We start from the raw sequence: 17,190 nt of genomic DNA, 5'->3' as shown, positions 1-17,190 counted from the left end.
AAATGTTCCATTCTATATCCCAATGTAATACAACACAAAGCAAATGTGTGTAATGTGTGGTTCATTTTTCCTACTGTATAATATAATGTTAAAATCTACTTCCTGTTTGCATAATTACATTTTCTACCCCTCCAGGCAAATTGTTAATGAAAATTTATTGAGAAAATACCACCTGGTTTTCTGAGGGAAAATTCTTATGTATTTCCAAAGCAATCACAGAGAGACATATCACCTACCATAGTTACCATGACAACATATTACTTTTGTTTTTTGATTATTCGGGGGCAACCAGTTCAAATCTCTAGATATATAAACCATGACAGATCTACTCCACCATAACAACATCATTCTTTTTCACGAACATACAGTATATTTCAATGTGAAATAGTTTGATATTTTGTTTCATGGAAGATTTTGCTGTACAAAAAGGGGTTTAATGTGTAGCTGCAGCACAAAGATTAAAGATACACATGGACTGCAGAGCTCAAAAAGTGCTATTAGGTGTAATTGGAGATGCACATTTGCTGGAGGCCGTGACCTTTGTTGTGCATTCGGAGAGCTACAAAATTACAATTGGACCGAACAGTCTTTCACTCAATCTATCATTCTATAAGCACAGTCATAACAATGCACCCAGGTGAGTCTGAATCCTTAAGTTGATGGATCTCTGAGTAATCACATAAACCCACAGAGATGTTCTCCACAGCGTTTCATAGCAACAAGCTGACACAGAGCAAAATCTCTTTCCTTAAAACAACAAGCCCTTAAAACTCCAGTAATTTAATGCCTAACTTCAAAGCTGAGGTTTGGTTAGTGAAGATGGAGACATAGTGGTGGCCAGAAACCATAAGACATACAGTAGTTTTCTTCATCCTGCCACACTGCCATATTCCCACGGAGCTCCACAACCTACGGTAGGAGGAAACACTAGAGAGATGCAAGTGACTGAAGACGCTTTACTCAAAAAACTGCATCATTGAATCTGAGCTATTCACACATGGGTTAAATCAGCAGTTCTCATTGACTGACTGCCAGCTCAAACATTCAAAGACATGCAGCGATCGGTGAGTGCAAGTGATGCATAAAACAACATGAGTATCTTTCATAAATAACTGTATAAATATACCAGGGTTGTGCAAAATGTAGAATTGAAGAATTTGCTCCCTTTCATTCCACAGGAAGTGGAATTTGAATTGAAATGAGAGGAAAATGAATTTACTGAATAGAGTGGATCTGTGCTCGCCTACTTTTGCAGAAACCTTGGTTATGGGATTTTTTTTTCCCCATTCATTTTTCCCATAGAGATTTAAAGAGAAAAAAATAATTTAAGCGTTATAAGCCATGAACCAAACCAACATGCAATTAGATGAATCACAACATTACAAACTTGAAGCATTAAGAAGTATTAAAGAAATCTGACTTTACTTCTTTAATGAGGGAAAGAACTACAGTCCCATGAAGCATTATGAATGACAAAAAAACTATAAGATAGATAGATAGATAGATAGATAGATAGATAGATAGATAGATAGATAGATAGATAGATAGATAGATACAATATATTTCATGTTTTAATATTGTTCAAATATTTAAGTAGTTTGAGAGCATAGGAAAACTGGCTGTATGTTATTCATACCGCTTTTATGGAATTAACAACCTCGTAGCTCGCAATAGGTCCGTTTAAAATTGTTTATAAGTTATTATTCAAAATAAATTTCCCTATGGAGAAAATGAATCTATGGCCTATAAATCTACAAAATAAGGGAACACTTTTTTTCAAAACTTTCAAACAAGTAATGTTTTGAATTCTATTTTAAAAATGTGTTATACGAGTATGAGTTGCATGTATTTTTCTTTGAAGTTCAATTCATTTAATTCAACTTTCCGTCCTGTTTGCAATTTACACTGGTAAAGGAATTGACTTATATCAGATGCATACTCAGATAAATTTGACCCAAGTTGTGAAATGAACATGGAAACTCACAAAACCTCACCATTTGTACTTGGCTCACTCATGTCTTACAAGCAGAGCAAAAAACAGAGCCAAAATCCACTTTTCTTAAAGCCAGTGAAACCATCTAACATCTGTAGATTATTCGTTCTCAATGAGACAGCAAGTTCGAGGAAGTGAACATCTCTGAGGGGCATTAAAACGGGAATCAAGAATGAGAAAGAAGGCTCAGACAGTGAGAAAAAGGAGATCAGAGAGGAAAAGATTCCATGATAAAGTGAAAAGATGTACATGTGAGAGAGCGTGACTGACATTAGAGAGCACCTCGGCAGCTCGGCTCTCACCTCGGCTGTCATCAGCCGTCCCCTCAGACGGGTCTTAGACCTCAACACCACTCGGATCCTAAATTACTCTCCCTCTCTCCTCCGGTTCCCATCATTTCACTTTCCGCCTGTCAGTCAGCACGTGTTCCTGGCTGTCGTTTTAAAATAAGGTCTAGGAAGACGCAGAGGAAAAGTTCAATCAGAACATCCTTATAGGAGATTAACAGAGGTGAATAACTTAAAGTTCAACTATTTTCCTTATAACCCTGTAGCAATGTCTGGGCTTTTTCCCCCCATAAAAAACACACCAAGCTGAGTTGTATAATGGAACTCTGTATTCACTGCTGATTTTAACCCCCCACCCAGCCCATCTAATGACTGGTGCATCCATTTATCTCAATATTCACTCCGTGGCATAAAGGAAGACTGAAGGGGCTAGACTTACAGGGTTCATTCATGTGTGACTGACGTGCACAGCAGACCCCGATTCCATTGTGGGCCGGGATGCAGACGCCTGCAAAGTCCATTAGAGAAAGGGGTGAGCATTGAAATGCGGGGAGAGTATCTCAGAAGGATGAATGGACATGGTGGCCCTCTTGTTTTTGTTTCCGTAACTTCAACTGTGTGTGCCACTAGGCAGTGTTTAAGACAAAGAACACACTGTTTCAGTCCCAAGGTGCAAAAGAGAGGAAGAAGAAGACACAGCAGCACGTACACATTCTTCTGCGACTGCTGAAAGAGTCTTATTACTTCCAGCTCAATCCCGGAAAACTAGCACATATTAGTATGTGATCATAGGTAAGTGCAGAGTAATGGTAATATTTAATATGCAGAAGCATCATGACCATGCAAACTGATAAGGAGATTTTTGAGCGAAGAAAACGGCGAGGGGAGTGTATTGATATATATTTGGTGTATATGTACTGTATGCATATGTATATGTATGTATAAAATAAAAAGGCTATTTCATATGTGACCCTGGATCACAAAACCAGTCATAAGTCGCACAGGTATATTTGTGGCAATAGCCAACAATACAGTGTATGGGTCAAAATTATCGATTTTTCTTTTATGCCAAAAATCATTAGGATATTAAGTAAAGATCAAGTTCCATGAAGATATTTTGTAAATTTCCTACCGTAAATATATAACATTTATTTTTGTGAGTGAATGCAGCATAATCACGAATACAAATGACAACGTTAAAGGCGATTTTCTCAATGTTTCGATTTTTTTGCATCTTCTGATTCCAGATTTTCAAATAGTTGTATCTCGACCAAATATTGTCCTATCCTCACAAACCATACATCAATGAAAAGCTTATTTATTCAGCTTGTGACTAGTTTTGTGGTCCAGGGTCACATATATGTAAAACATTTCACTATGAAGAAGCATAATTAGCATTAATTTTACAGATTATCAGAAACCACCATGATAAATAAATCCCACCATGCAGGATTAAACTGAACATCTATACTGGTCTGCATGACCTCCCATCGGTTAGCACTGCAAAATCACAACCCTTTACAAAACATCAATGAGACATCTGTATTCAACCAGAAAAGGTAAGGCATGGATATACATAGTGCCGCATTTCACAGTCAGTCTCACGTATAAAGGGTTTCAACCCTGGCTCAATGCTCTGATCGTGCCCTAAGAGAATTAGAACATCGTCTATATGAGAGACTCTGGGATGTCTATATGGGCTCATCCAGTCCCAGCATGACATGCAATACGGATCAGATAGAGATTGCTCAATGTCTTTTTGTGTGCAATAAATTCATGCCAGCACTCAATCTCCCCCTCACAAAAACAATCACCTGCATAGTGAAAGCATTTATACTAGTAAAAGCTCCGCAATGAATCATTAAATATTACCAACCACAATGACCTAAGAACCCTCCACTCTTCTTATTACCGTTACCCACTATCACCTACATTGATGATTGAGAGAGTGTCTCTACCCACTGTCCCCCTCTCTCCACAGCCCTGGTTGAGACAATTTTATCACAATCCCTCCTCTTGAGACTGGCATATGGTAGCACCATACTGGCCGTCTGTGATGTGCCCTGCTATTGACACACAGAGTTATTATTGCCTCCTGGGAGCTCTTAAAGCAGTGGCAGTAAACACATCTCCATGCTCTATTAATCTGCTGGTATGATTGCTTGTGTTTGTGCAAAAACCAGAATGCACACGAACACCATACGTGCACGCAACTATAGCAATGTGCAGATTTACATATTAAGATGATTAGGGGACAACAAACTATTTTTTGGATTATTTTAATGATATACTGTTTTGTATCCACTCCAGTTGTTGTTCTATCCTCCTACAAGAAAGCCATTGTCTGTATATTTTGCTAATTTCCATTTGACATTTAGACCTTGAGAAATGAAAAAAAAATATATGTTTTTATGTTGGCGAAAAGGAAACACTCTTCCATTTATCCTCATCCAAAGGATTTAAGCGCAGCAGAGACACTTTAAGTCTGTGTGTGAACCTGCATATATTTATATATATATATATATATATATATACACACACACACACACTCAAGATGCCCCCTGTTATAGAACAAAATGTCAAATATAAATGTGACCCTGCATGGACCACAAAACCAGTCACATGGGTAAAAAAAGTTAAATTGAGATTTATACATCATCTGAAAGCTGAATAAATAAGCTTTGCATTGATGTTAGGACAGGACAAAATTTGGCAGAGATACAACTATTTGAAAATCTGGAATCTGAGGGTGCAAAAAAAATCGAAACATTAAGAAAATCGCCTTTAAAGTTGTCCATTTATGTTTGCGATTGTGTTGCATTCACTCACAAAAATAAATGTTATATATATTTACGGTACGAAATTTACAAAATATCTTCATGGAACATGATCTTTACTAAATATCCTTATGATTTTTGGCATAAAAGAAAAATCTATAATTTTGACCCATACAATGTATTGTTGGCTATTGCCACAAATATACCCATGCTACTTTTGACTGGTTTTGTGATCCAGGGTCACAAATGTCAAAAAATTGCTAATAATAAGAAATGTTTATCAAGGACCAAATCAGTATATTAGAATTATTTCTGAAGGAGCATTTGACACTGAAGCCTGGAGTAATGGCTGCTGAAAATTCAGCTTTACCACCACTGGAATACATTTTAAAATGTAATAAAACAGAAACAGTTATAGGACAGGATATTGCACAATATTACTGTTTTATCGTATTTTTGATCAAATGCAGCCTTTGTGAGCACAAAAGACTTATTTCAAAAACACTATGGGTGATTAAATGTGTGCCAACATACTCATTGAAGTGTTGTCTAATTAAGATGCACACATGTACACACACAAGTGCTACTTTTCACTAAGATATTCTTAGAAGCAATTTTCTCAGAAGTTTGACCAGAAGGTTTTTCTGCAAGATAATACAGTATCTTAAAGCACATAAGTAGATTTGACACTTCTTGTCATTTCAATTCATTAACACCTCATCCATACACAAATTTTAAACTGTCATATGGCTTCTGCAGAAACTTATTTTTAACTTCAGAGCGAAAGAGCCATATTATTAGACAAAAGAGTTAGTTTAAGCTTATCGATCTATCTTTCTGAATCTGTTTGATGTAGTTGAGGAGCATGATCATATGAGCATATGTTGACACACTCCTGACCCTGGACGCATCACCTTCTCCAAGACTTCCATGTCTAATCTCTGTGGAGAAAAGGCTATTTGTCCAGGCCATTACCCAGACCATCTAACACTAAGCTACCTCATCCTGTAGGCATGAGTCACCACCTTCTCATTTTCTTTCTTTCTGGATTTCTTTCAATGGACCTAAACACTTTAATGATTGATTTGCCGCCGTTGCAATCTTCATGTCTGGTCAGGTCTAACCATCAGATGAAGGATAACTTTTCAGGAGACACTTAGAAAATGACCTCACTGTTTCAGTCTTCTAGAGGAAAGCTGAGGAGGTTGTGCTCTTTTTGTCATTGGGAAAAGAGCAAGAATCCAAGCCATGCTAAATCCTATTTGTCCTCTAGGGCAGACAGGCTTCTCTGATTACTACCGGACCAGGCCAGTGTCTGGCCATTTTGCACAGCTGAATGGTGGATTGGAAAGAAAGCCTTGGATGAGGCAACACAGACACTAAACACTAAAGCCACAGAGCCAAGAACATGCCCGAACAGCTGCTGCACGTCTCCGGACCACAGCTCTACATCATTCGGTCCTTGATACGTGTTTTTTCCTCATTGAATAAATAATTAATTAAATGAATAACACTTTTGAAAAAAATTATGTATAATCTCACAAGTCACACATATTGCCTAATAAAAGCTGTTTTATTGTATGGAGTACCTGCCTCATGCTGGCAGCCATTGCAGATCACATGACCAGCCAAATACTACTAACTTTATCTTGATACACTCTCAGACAAAACTATACAAAAGCTGTCACTGGGATGATACCCCTTAAAAAGGTTCTAAAATGTACACTTTTGGTACCAATATGAGGTACTAATATGCAATCTTTAGGTAAAAAGTTGTAGCTTATGAAAGTGTACCACCCCAGTGACAGTAAATGAATTAATCATTGTTGATTGCAAATTTCCTTTTCATAATATGCTGCAAAGTGTCAGCATAAATCCATATAAACCAGAGCATAATAAACACACACACAAAACCCCAGCTCATTGGGAATTATATTATGTTTCATGATATTACATGACAGTTTGTTGTAGTATTGCACCAGTTAGGAACATTTTTGGTGTGTGGCGCAAAAAGATTTAGAAAATAACATACCACTTACCAATAAATAACCCTACCCTAAACCAACCGATAGAGTTAGCAAAAGCAAACGTGAGATAAAAACATTTAATGAAGCAACTATGCCATTTTAGCTTGCTTCTACAATTCTTTTAACAGTTTTATCAAGTGCTGTGGCTATTTCATGGAGCTAGAAAATGTAAAATGTATTAGTTTACAAAGTAAACCATGCACTATGGTAAAAGGGTTTTGCCGTATTGTGCATGGAACGATGGAAAAATAAATCTTTATTAAACCATAATCTGCCACGCAATTATATTTTGTGTGAAAAGGAACAAAAGTTTTTTGTGTTTTACTGCCACTAGTGTTCATTTCACTGTAAATTCTATGCTTATGTAAACAAATTTTAAAGTTTTAATACAATTTAAGTAAGAAGCACATATTTCCAATGAGCCTATATTGAAAAAATTTTTATTTAAATACTGAGTGCTCATGTAATGGAACACTATTCTGTCACAGTTTGAGCTTAAAGTTACAGTCTCACATGATCGTTTGGAATATCTTGCAAGTATCAGGAGTTCACCTGTTTCCCATGGACAGTTCTCATCTTCAGCAGAAGTTCCTTCTGTCTTGTTTGTGAAGTGACAGAATGGTCATCTGCTACTCAAGAGCGTCTGAGAGAGTATGATGTCAGAATGCTTAAACACGGTCCCATGGATCTGGAGCGCTGAGTGTCGTTGAGCATCGATGAGCCTGTTTTTAGCAACACAGCAGACTAAATAATGCCACTGGTTGTTGTGAAGAATGAAAAGGAGCTGGCACTGATGCTCTTCATCTGGCACTGGATCCTATGGCAGAATGTTTCGCTCTCTCAGAGAGAAGAAAAGGTCTTCAAGAGACCCTAGCTGTAAATAACACTCAATCACTCAAAAACTCAATTTCTTCACATTTTAGTGAAAGAAAAACAATTTTATTGAGCTTGGAGGAGTTGGACGCATTACCTGTCTATTTTGATGGCTAATCTTCCTCTCGTCAAAACAAACGGCCACAGCAAAAAGTGCAGTGGAAGGTGTTTTTTCCCTCATCCTTTGGTCATTAATTGGGTGCCAAGTGCACTTGACTGTGGAAAGATGAAGCTCTCTCTCCATGGACACTGTGTTCAATTCGGGGGAGCTGAGGCCAAATGAGTTTTGTTTGTGCCAGAGCCCAGTGGGGAGCAGCAGGACAGCTGGGTAGTGTTGTATTCTGTGTGTTTTCAGTTGCTGTAGTTGGCCGTTATGTGTCACGCAAGCTCAGCTCACAACCCTTTTTAGACCCATTTCAGGAGCCAAGATTGGCATGTCATCAAAGAACGGACATTTCATTGTGGAAGTTTAGTCTCATACAGTATCTTACAAGGAAGCCAAGAGTGTTGTTCATAGAGACCGAAACAAAACAAAACAAACAGCCTGAGAATGGTCAAGATATTTGAGAAGCGCAAACTGTTTTCATATTTGTTTTTAGGGAGGGATTATTTACGTATCAAGAAAACTTGAGTTTAACTTGAGAGCATAACCTCTCTGATTATTTTTGTAAACTATGCCTGCTATGGACTGCTGTCTATAGACCTGACAAGTGCTGACTTAGCAGTGCAACACTTAAACTCAAGCGTATTTGCTTTTTTCTACAAAGAATCCTCTGTCCAAACAGGCTCCTGTCACTTTACGGCTTTTAAGAGCAATTATATTCTTGATCCTGGCAACTAGAACCATCCCATTAGGGTCAGTTTACAGAAAGAAGCCTTTGGCAGTCAGGGAAGAGGTCTGGACAGTTATAAACAGGAGTCATGGAGCCAAAACATTCATTTAACACAATACAACGGACTATCCTTTAAATCAAAGGATGCTATTAAGGCTGCTCAAAAGTTACAGGGATGTTCAAACAATTGAATACTGAATATAACTCTAAACACTTAATATTGTGGTTTGTAAAACTTTCAAAAGGTGTCTTCTGTCTCAACAACTCGGTTACAAAACTACATGGTCTGCATCACCAATCTTGCCTTTTCTGGTTCAGCAAAACCTATCATTACATTCTTCACTCAATGATTTCCACTGAAACTTTTGTTTAATGCATCACTTGACAAAGAAGTATAAAGGTAGTAATTTCTCATACAGCAAACCTGTACCTTATAAGCAGGATAGGGGGAAAGCACGGGGGCGATGAAAGGTGCAATATCCATAATTAGCAAGTTAAAATATCATCTATAATTCATTTTAAAGCCTGTTATTCTGGCTTATATAAATGTGTGGTAATTTGGGCTGGTGAATCAGGTAACATGCTGCAGGAAGAATTAAAGAAACAGTTTGCATTAAAAGATGCAATGATATACATTGTTCATAGTCAACAGTAGATGTCAAGTTCCAAAAAGGGGAAAAAACCCTAAAAGTGTCATATTATAGTTTTGTGTGAGCAAAAAAATTGTTTTGTTTGTGAGTCTTATGGACTGCTTTTATCATGTTTTTTTTGGTCCTTTTTAGAGGAGATGTAGGCACTATAAATTGTCCTTGCTATGCAGATTTGGAACAACATGAGTGTGAATAAATGATGACAGTTTGTTTATTTATGTGTGGACTGGCCCTTTAAGAAGCTTCATTTTCCTCATAGTGCTTGAGGTTTATTGTGTGCAGAAATGTAGACTAATTATCTTTAATTTAAAATACAATAAACCTAATGCTCAACTTGATCAGAGAAATGATAAAAGATGAAGAAAAGCCATTAACACAACGGTAGGGCAAACAGCCTGCAAACATGATAGCATAATGATACCCACTACTCTCCTGGCATGAGTTCCTCTCCCTGTCAACGGAGTGTAACCTGTATTCTTGCCAAGGTAATTCAGGAGCAATTCTGCAATCAAATACCTCGGAAAGCCGCTCTTGGCAAGCCACTATCCGCAGTGCCTCTGTCTCTCGCAGCACATTGTTTTGCTTGTTATCTTTGGACAGCCATGATGCTCATGGGGTTCCTTGGTGAATTTTAGCCACCATCTCATCTCATATATTCTCGTTAAGCTCAGTAAATACTAACAGGAGGACAAAATCTCCATCATATCTGGTAGCATTTAGATAGGAAGCTGGTTAGCCTTTAAATCACACTCTCTTTTCTTTGAACACTCATCATTAACAGCTTTCCTTGGTTCGCATATAAAAGTTTACTTTTCAGAGGCGGTACGAGAACACACTCGCACATAGTTCATTGTTTGTGACAGCTCAGAGGCTTATTCAATGTTTGCAATGTCCTAGCCTTCCGTTTCTATTGGTAACTGAAATGGGTGCACTCTTACAAATAGGAAAGTATATCTTGTTGAAGGTTTGTTATTTCTGAAACAAGCACTAACTTATTATTTACCAAGGCATAAAAGATAATACATATAAATCATGCCAATATGATTTAACTTACCAAGGTTCAAAGATTCTAATGTCTTTTTGATTAGGGGAAACCAGGTGTGTTGTAACACCATGTATTTAGCCAGAAGGAAATTAGCTACATGAATGAAATCACTGTCATACATAACCATGTCTATATGTAAAAATATAAAGGATTCACAAGAGAAAAAAAATAAAGATTAAAAATTGATTGAGGTAAATCGAATCTGCATAGGCTGTCAATGGAGGAACAGAAAGCTCTCAGATTTCATTAAACATCTTCATGTGTGTTCTGAAGATGAACAAAAGTCTTACAGGTTTGGAACGACATGAGGGTGAGTAATTAATGACAGAAGTTTCATTTTTGGGTGAACTAACCCTTTAAGGTTGCAGTGACTCATAATGATTAAGCATGCAGCTCTGAATTTAGAATTTAGCTTGTGAACTTCACATTTGAATGGAAAGTTACTAGCCTTTCCACTCCTGGACCAGAACATCACCACATCCTTCATGATGTCATACACAAATCAGCAACGTGAGCACAATGAATTATGCTGAACTTCAAAGTAGGTGTGCTCTGGTTTGTGGTTTTAAGTATCTCCAACACAGCTGCCTTTAAGCCTAATGAAATATATCAAACCGTACCCTGGAAGCTTTTGAGATCTGAAATCAGTCCAACACAAAGGAAGCCACAAAATAATTTCCACTTGTTGGTTTGTTAGAATAGTTTAAGCCAAGTATCCATAGAATCACACAGCAACACTCTATCCATAACACAAACTCTGTAGTGTAAAGGCAACTTTGAGCCTGATTCAACAAGTAACAACACCACTAATACAGGGGTTGATAATCACAACCAGTCCATCTTTGCGTGCAAAGTCCTTGAAGATTTTGAGCTGTCTAAAAAGCTTCATGTCCCTCCTCACCCTTTAATCCCACGTCCAGACAGACTGATTCTAGTTCAGAAAAAGGCACAGCCTTTGCTCATCCTCGCACTGCAGCACCATGGGATCTGAGTCCACTATAATGAATAAAGTGTGCAGTGAGATTATCTAACCAATGAAAACCAGCACCTGTAAATGTGTATGTGACATGTACAGAATCAAGCAGTGCCTTTCAACTAATGATGAGCACAACATTTGTAATGTAAAACAATTGAAAATCAACAATAAATTTTAGAATTCCTTTGTATGTGAGACTATTTCTTAGAACAGTATTATTTTTGTTAACAAAAACTAAAATAAAAACTAAATATATAAATAAAATTTTTAACTAAATTACATTTTAAGGTCTGCAAAACTAAATCAAAATATATTTTGATACATGGTAAAAAACTAAAAATGATTACAACCTGCCTGCATTAAACAAGAAAATGCTACTATATAGATATACAATTGTGAAATTGTTAAAATCATACCAGTTAGCGCATTCACTTTGCAGTTCTAAAATACTAAAACTAAAATAAAACTGAATAAACTAAAACCAACAATAACACAAACAAAATCTAAACTAAAATGAAATGACAAATTGAAAGTTAATAAGAATAAATAAAATAATAACCCTGTCTTTTAATTCTTAAATATTTCAAATTAATTTTATGCTTCTTCATACTAAAACATTGATTATTTATAGTTTTGATTTTCAATGTGGCCTTAGACTAAAAAAAAAAAAAAAAATCCCACTAAACCTACAGTACACAATTGCAGTCATTAATATGTCTGTGGTGCTCTGTTTTCATTTTAAACTACACCTAGGTGCAGTCTTCATGACCTTTACTGCAAAGCCTTCTCTATAAAACCAAATGCCAACAATGCCACTTCATTGTTAAAACAGAATACCAAAGAATGTGATTCCCTACCCTATCATTTAGTTTTTCGCTCTCTCTTGCCTTCCTCCGACACCAGATAAAAGCGTTAAGAGGCAAGTCTCTTTGTTTGCAGTAGATTTTTATTTACAGGACATGCATAAGACCAGGATTCAATATCAGTCCTGAGCATGCCTGGAATCCTTATGGGAGCTCAAGCCATCTCCCTTCTGTCATCTCTTTCCACATCTATCCTCACTTCCCACTATGCGCAATTCCTTCAGAGATTGACCCACATCTTCACAGTAGCACTGTGTAATCACCATGGAGTGCGTGTCAGTCTTTCTGTGATTTACAGTCAGCATTATACACTAAATACATTCAGAGCTTTCAAAATATTCCCTCAGAGATGTTGCATGCATTACTGATCAGAGGGTTTTTAATCTTATTATCCAGGTCAAGAGGGGGGAGAAGTGAGCAGAACCCTGGCCAAATCCAACAAGAACACTTGAAATGTATGAAAATAGAGTGCTGCTTAATTTTAGATGGATATAGATCAATACTTCATATGGGTGTGTATATGCTTTTGGGATTTTTTTTTTCTGTCAGGTTAAATTTCATAAGAAAATGGGTAAATGAAAACGAAATAAATATTTGATGAAGCATCTTATTGCTTTGTTGTGAAAACGATATAAACAGAGAGATCTCAGGAGGTTGAAAACCAATTAATTTCTGGATTATCAGAAAGCTTGTATATTGAACACACTATTTTACTGAAATTTTGGAGAATGCATTGAATTCTAAGGGCAATAAAACAAATCAAACACAGTTTCCCCCAAACACATAGTATAGTAATAAAATTTACCTTTTTAGATGGGAATAAAGTTGATCATTGCTCGTCTTCTATTGTCAGAAGGTTGCTGCTGATCTGCTGGTGGTTCCCCTGAGAAGTGAGACAGATGACAGTGGGGACACCTGCTTGAGTATAAGTCCCCAGTCCCCTCAACAGCTTTAGGCCCACAGGATCAGACGCCTGCCCCAAAAATAGAGCTCAACCCATATGCAAATATGGGACCAAATATTTGTCAAATACCTTTGTTTTTTGTATTTTGTATGTTTGTGTCTCTATGATATGCTTAATGCAATTTCAAAATGAGAAAAGGATTGCTCTGTATCCTTACACACCAGAAGTGATGTGTCAATCAGAATGGTTAATGCACAAGATTAAGAACCAGCAGTAAATTGTGGTGAATTCTCCATTAGTCTGGATGAGGAGTTTAAACAAATCCAAGGAGCTTATAGTATCTTACCAATGGTTTATTTTCGGGGTTTGTGGGGGGTGGGTGAGGAAGCTTCATTCTCAAGACACCAAGCCATCTGTTTGCTCGTTTTCCTGGTGGGTCCATATCTAGACCAAAGTGATTGATTGACAGCTCTGTAATCCAAACCTTCTTTTTCCACTTGTGAGGTCCACATATAAACCTGTAAATTTCATGAAGATACAGTATCTTATACAAGCATGTCTCTGGATTTCAACCATTTATGAAAATGAATGGCTGCACATTTTAGGGCATATGGAATACAAGAATGTAAAGTGTATTAGACTGCCTACTTCTAATTAGATCTTTATGAAGATATATTGCATTGATGTATTTTCACACCATGATAACAAGAGTTACACAGTTAATGTGGTTTGCCTTATGTATTTTAATTCGGTGGAAAAATCTCACTGGTGACATTTTAGTAATGATTGTGCAGTAGGGGCCAAATTAAATGTATCCATTTCAATTCTCAGCAATTCAATTTTAATGAAAGTTGTCCCCATTGAGCTGTCCTCTAAGAACTTTATGAAAGTAAATTCTCTCTCTCTCTCTCTCTCTCTCTCTCTGTCTGTTCAGGTCATCAACCAATTGGTGTTGTACTGCATGACAAATAATGGCCTGGTTAACCCTGGGAGCCATTCTATGAACTGAAAGGATCCATTATGAATTACACTCAGAAAAAACAACTCATTATCTGGTTGATGTACTAGTATCAAATTGGCAATCATAAAACATATGCTTACTGTAACTGAGTTGTATTAGACAATATGACAACAGATTCAAAATGTAATATGCAAATTAAATTTAGGCCAATACGTTATTCTGGAAAGTTTTTAAGCCCCAGTGTGTTGTTCTTTGGGGTTGTGTCCTGCTCTGGATTCAAATCATATTTAGAGGGCAGCCATTTTGCAATCTGCCACGACAGATGGCTGTTTGTAAAAATAAATAACCTGTCCCCTTCCCTACACATGTTTCGAGACAGATCCAAGAGAAACCAGCCAAATCAAAGTCTTGCACAATTTATGATGTCCCTCCCAAAGCGAATGACAATTTAACACATTTTCATCTGAGAACATCCAGAATGACAGTCACCCCTCTCTTACTTTAACTTAAAAAATTAAAGGAATAATCACTGACTTAATTACTTTTGTTACTAAAGTTCCTAATTTATGTTCCTATAGCTCAATTGGTAAAGCATGGAGCTTTACCAAACTGATGAAATGTATCTTCCAAATACATTTGGACAAAATAGTCAAATCCACAAACGTAACACAAACATAGTTGGTAAATGTTGTACTTTGCTAAGCAACCATCATGAACACAAAAAAGGGGAACCTGGGGAAAAAATTTGTTCAGCTTTTCAATTATCTCACCAAACTTTACCAACAGATACATCACTGCCGGTGTTGGAGGACATATCTATTACACCAGTTTTCAAAGCTTCTCAGTTTCCCCAAGCTATACCCTTGATGTGGGGTAAGAGGCTTTAGTTTATTCTTTGAGTAAAACAATTTTTTCCAAAATCCTTTTTGAAACAAAATGTCCATCAGAAGATCAAAGCTTTCCATGAGCAATGGCAACAAGGTTTACCATTAGTCAAATAAATTCAAAGCCTTTATGGATCATATTCCTTGTTTTATCTTGCTACTGAATGGAATATCATCCATGAAAACTTTTTAAAATGAAAAGATTTTCTTTCAAAGCCAAATTTTTGCCACGGGCAAAGGTAACCTAGTCTTTATTCTCTCATGCTTCCATTTCCAGCAATTACATGACGGTAACATTCCATTATGCATTTGTTTTTCAATCTCCTGTATCAGCACTAAAATCGCGTCTATCTTGTCTGTCTTTTCTCAAAGCCTTACCAACCTACTTCGACTCTGAGGAGTAACACATAATTCTAATAAACTGCTATCACTGAACCACAGGAGAAGGTTCTTATCTGAAGGGGCCCAGCTTGTATTACCGTCAAGGGTTATTTTTTTCCACCCTGTGAAAAAGGACCAGATTTCTGTCTTTGTTCAAATGCACCCAACCAAAACTCATAAAGCATCCCTCCCTTGGCCAGTGCATGCCATTTTTCTTATCCTTTCTGAGATTTTATATTTGGTTGCCAAGGGAACAGAGGACACAAGCTCTAGAGGTTATAGATGTTTATAGGATATGAGGTTAAAGCATGCAAATGCACATGCACCCACAATCCTTCAGCTTATTTATGGCAATAAGACCAGATTTTGCACCTGTATAAACGCATGAAGCCCCATGCTCTATAATGTTGGACAGAGTGTCAGCGCAATATGGAAAAATCAGGAGTGACAGCTGCAAAGAGCGAGGTCTATCTCGGAAACTCATGAAAATAAATGAGCTACTGAAATGTGTTTATCTGGAGACTAGGGTACGACTAAACTGATTGAGGATCATTAAGGTCTGAGAGCAGATAGAAAGGGGGAGATTCACTCTATAGTCCACTGGGAATCATATTCATGGCTTCTCTCACCCTTGATCATACCATTGTAATCACAGCATGAAGGGAAATTCAATCCTGTTCAATTTCAGCTTTTCATTGAGAAATGTCATTAAATGAATGTGTAACAGAGGGCAGACAGGCCTAATTCAAATTAGCTGTAACATTTTGTCTCTCAGAATTGTTTTCATTGTTTCAGATTTAGGTCGCTGCTTCTTTTTCTGAATCATGCCAAGTCAGTTAGGCCCCCCTTTTATGGAGGTGTATTAGATTATTGCCATTCTATTGTTCATGTCACTCACAGAGTTTTTAATTACTTTTCCTGCAGAGGTCATATTTCATTTAGACATCTCTAAATTGTGCTAACATATTTATGGGAGAATGTTATTGAATATAGCCCACTAACAGAAGTTTATAATAACTGGATTCGGGTATATCAAAGTTAATTCCTTATGATACTCATACAGAATGATACCATTTATGAACATCCATCCATATGCCATGATCCAAGGTTTCCAGCAGAACATTTCCAAAGCATAACGCTGCCTCAGCCGGCCTGCCTTCTTCCCATAGTGCATCCTGCTGCCATCTCTTCTCCAGGTAAACATGCTCACGCACCCAGCCATCCACCTGATTTAAAAGAAAACGTGATTCATCAGACCAGACAACCTTCTTTGCAAAGTTTCCATTGCAGGCACTTTTGGAGGTGGACAGGGGTCACCATGGGCACTCTGACAGACTGTGTGTCCTGACACCTTTCTATCATGAGCAGCATTGAGTTTTTCAACATGTTGAGCTACAGTAGCTATTCTGTGCGATCCGACCAGACGGACTAGCCTTCGCTCCCCACATGCATCAATAAGCCTTGGGCGCCCATGACCCTGACGCCAGTTCACCTGTTGTCCTTCCTTGCACCATTTTTGGTAGGTACTAACCACTGCATACGAGGACCAGCCCATAAGATATGCCGTTTTGGAAATGCTCTGACCCTGTCTTCTAGCCATCACCATTTGGCCCTTGTCAAAGTCACTCAGATCTTTTAGCTTTTCCATTTGTCCTGCTTCCAACACATGAAATTCAAGAACTGACTGTTTACTTGCAGCTTAATAAATCCCACCAAATGAGACAGGTGCCATTGTA

At 37.4% G+C, this 17,190-nt stretch overlaps 1 protein-coding gene across 2 annotated transcripts in view; it reads right to left on the bottom strand.

Annotated features, from left to right (window-relative positions):
• Positions 1–16,680, bottom strand: part of tncb (tenascin Cb) — a 66,373-nt gene extending 49,693 nt beyond the window's left edge. The window contains exons 1-3 of one of the 2 annotated variants that reach the window (XM_082169569.1): positions 16,526–16,680; positions 13,575–13,746; positions 13,130–13,207 (exon numbers count right to left, since the gene is read on the bottom strand). The gene's annotated coding sequence lies outside the window, so the exon portion shown is untranslated. Of the gene's footprint in view, positions 1–13,129; positions 13,217–13,574; positions 13,747–16,525 lie in introns of those variants that run through there. The other variant, XM_082169570.1, reaches the window with a different exon arrangement.
• Between the last annotated feature and the right edge of the window lie 510 nt (positions 16,681–17,190).

This window comes from Leuciscus leuciscus (assembly GCF_965113295.1).
Source record: "Leuciscus leuciscus genome assembly, chromosome: 5".
Classification (NCBI taxonomy): domain Eukaryota; kingdom Metazoa; phylum Chordata; class Actinopteri; order Cypriniformes; family Leuciscidae; genus Leuciscus; species Leuciscus leuciscus.
The sequence above is the reverse complement of the archived record's forward strand: the minus strand, read 5'-3'. Positions and strand labels throughout refer to the sequence as shown.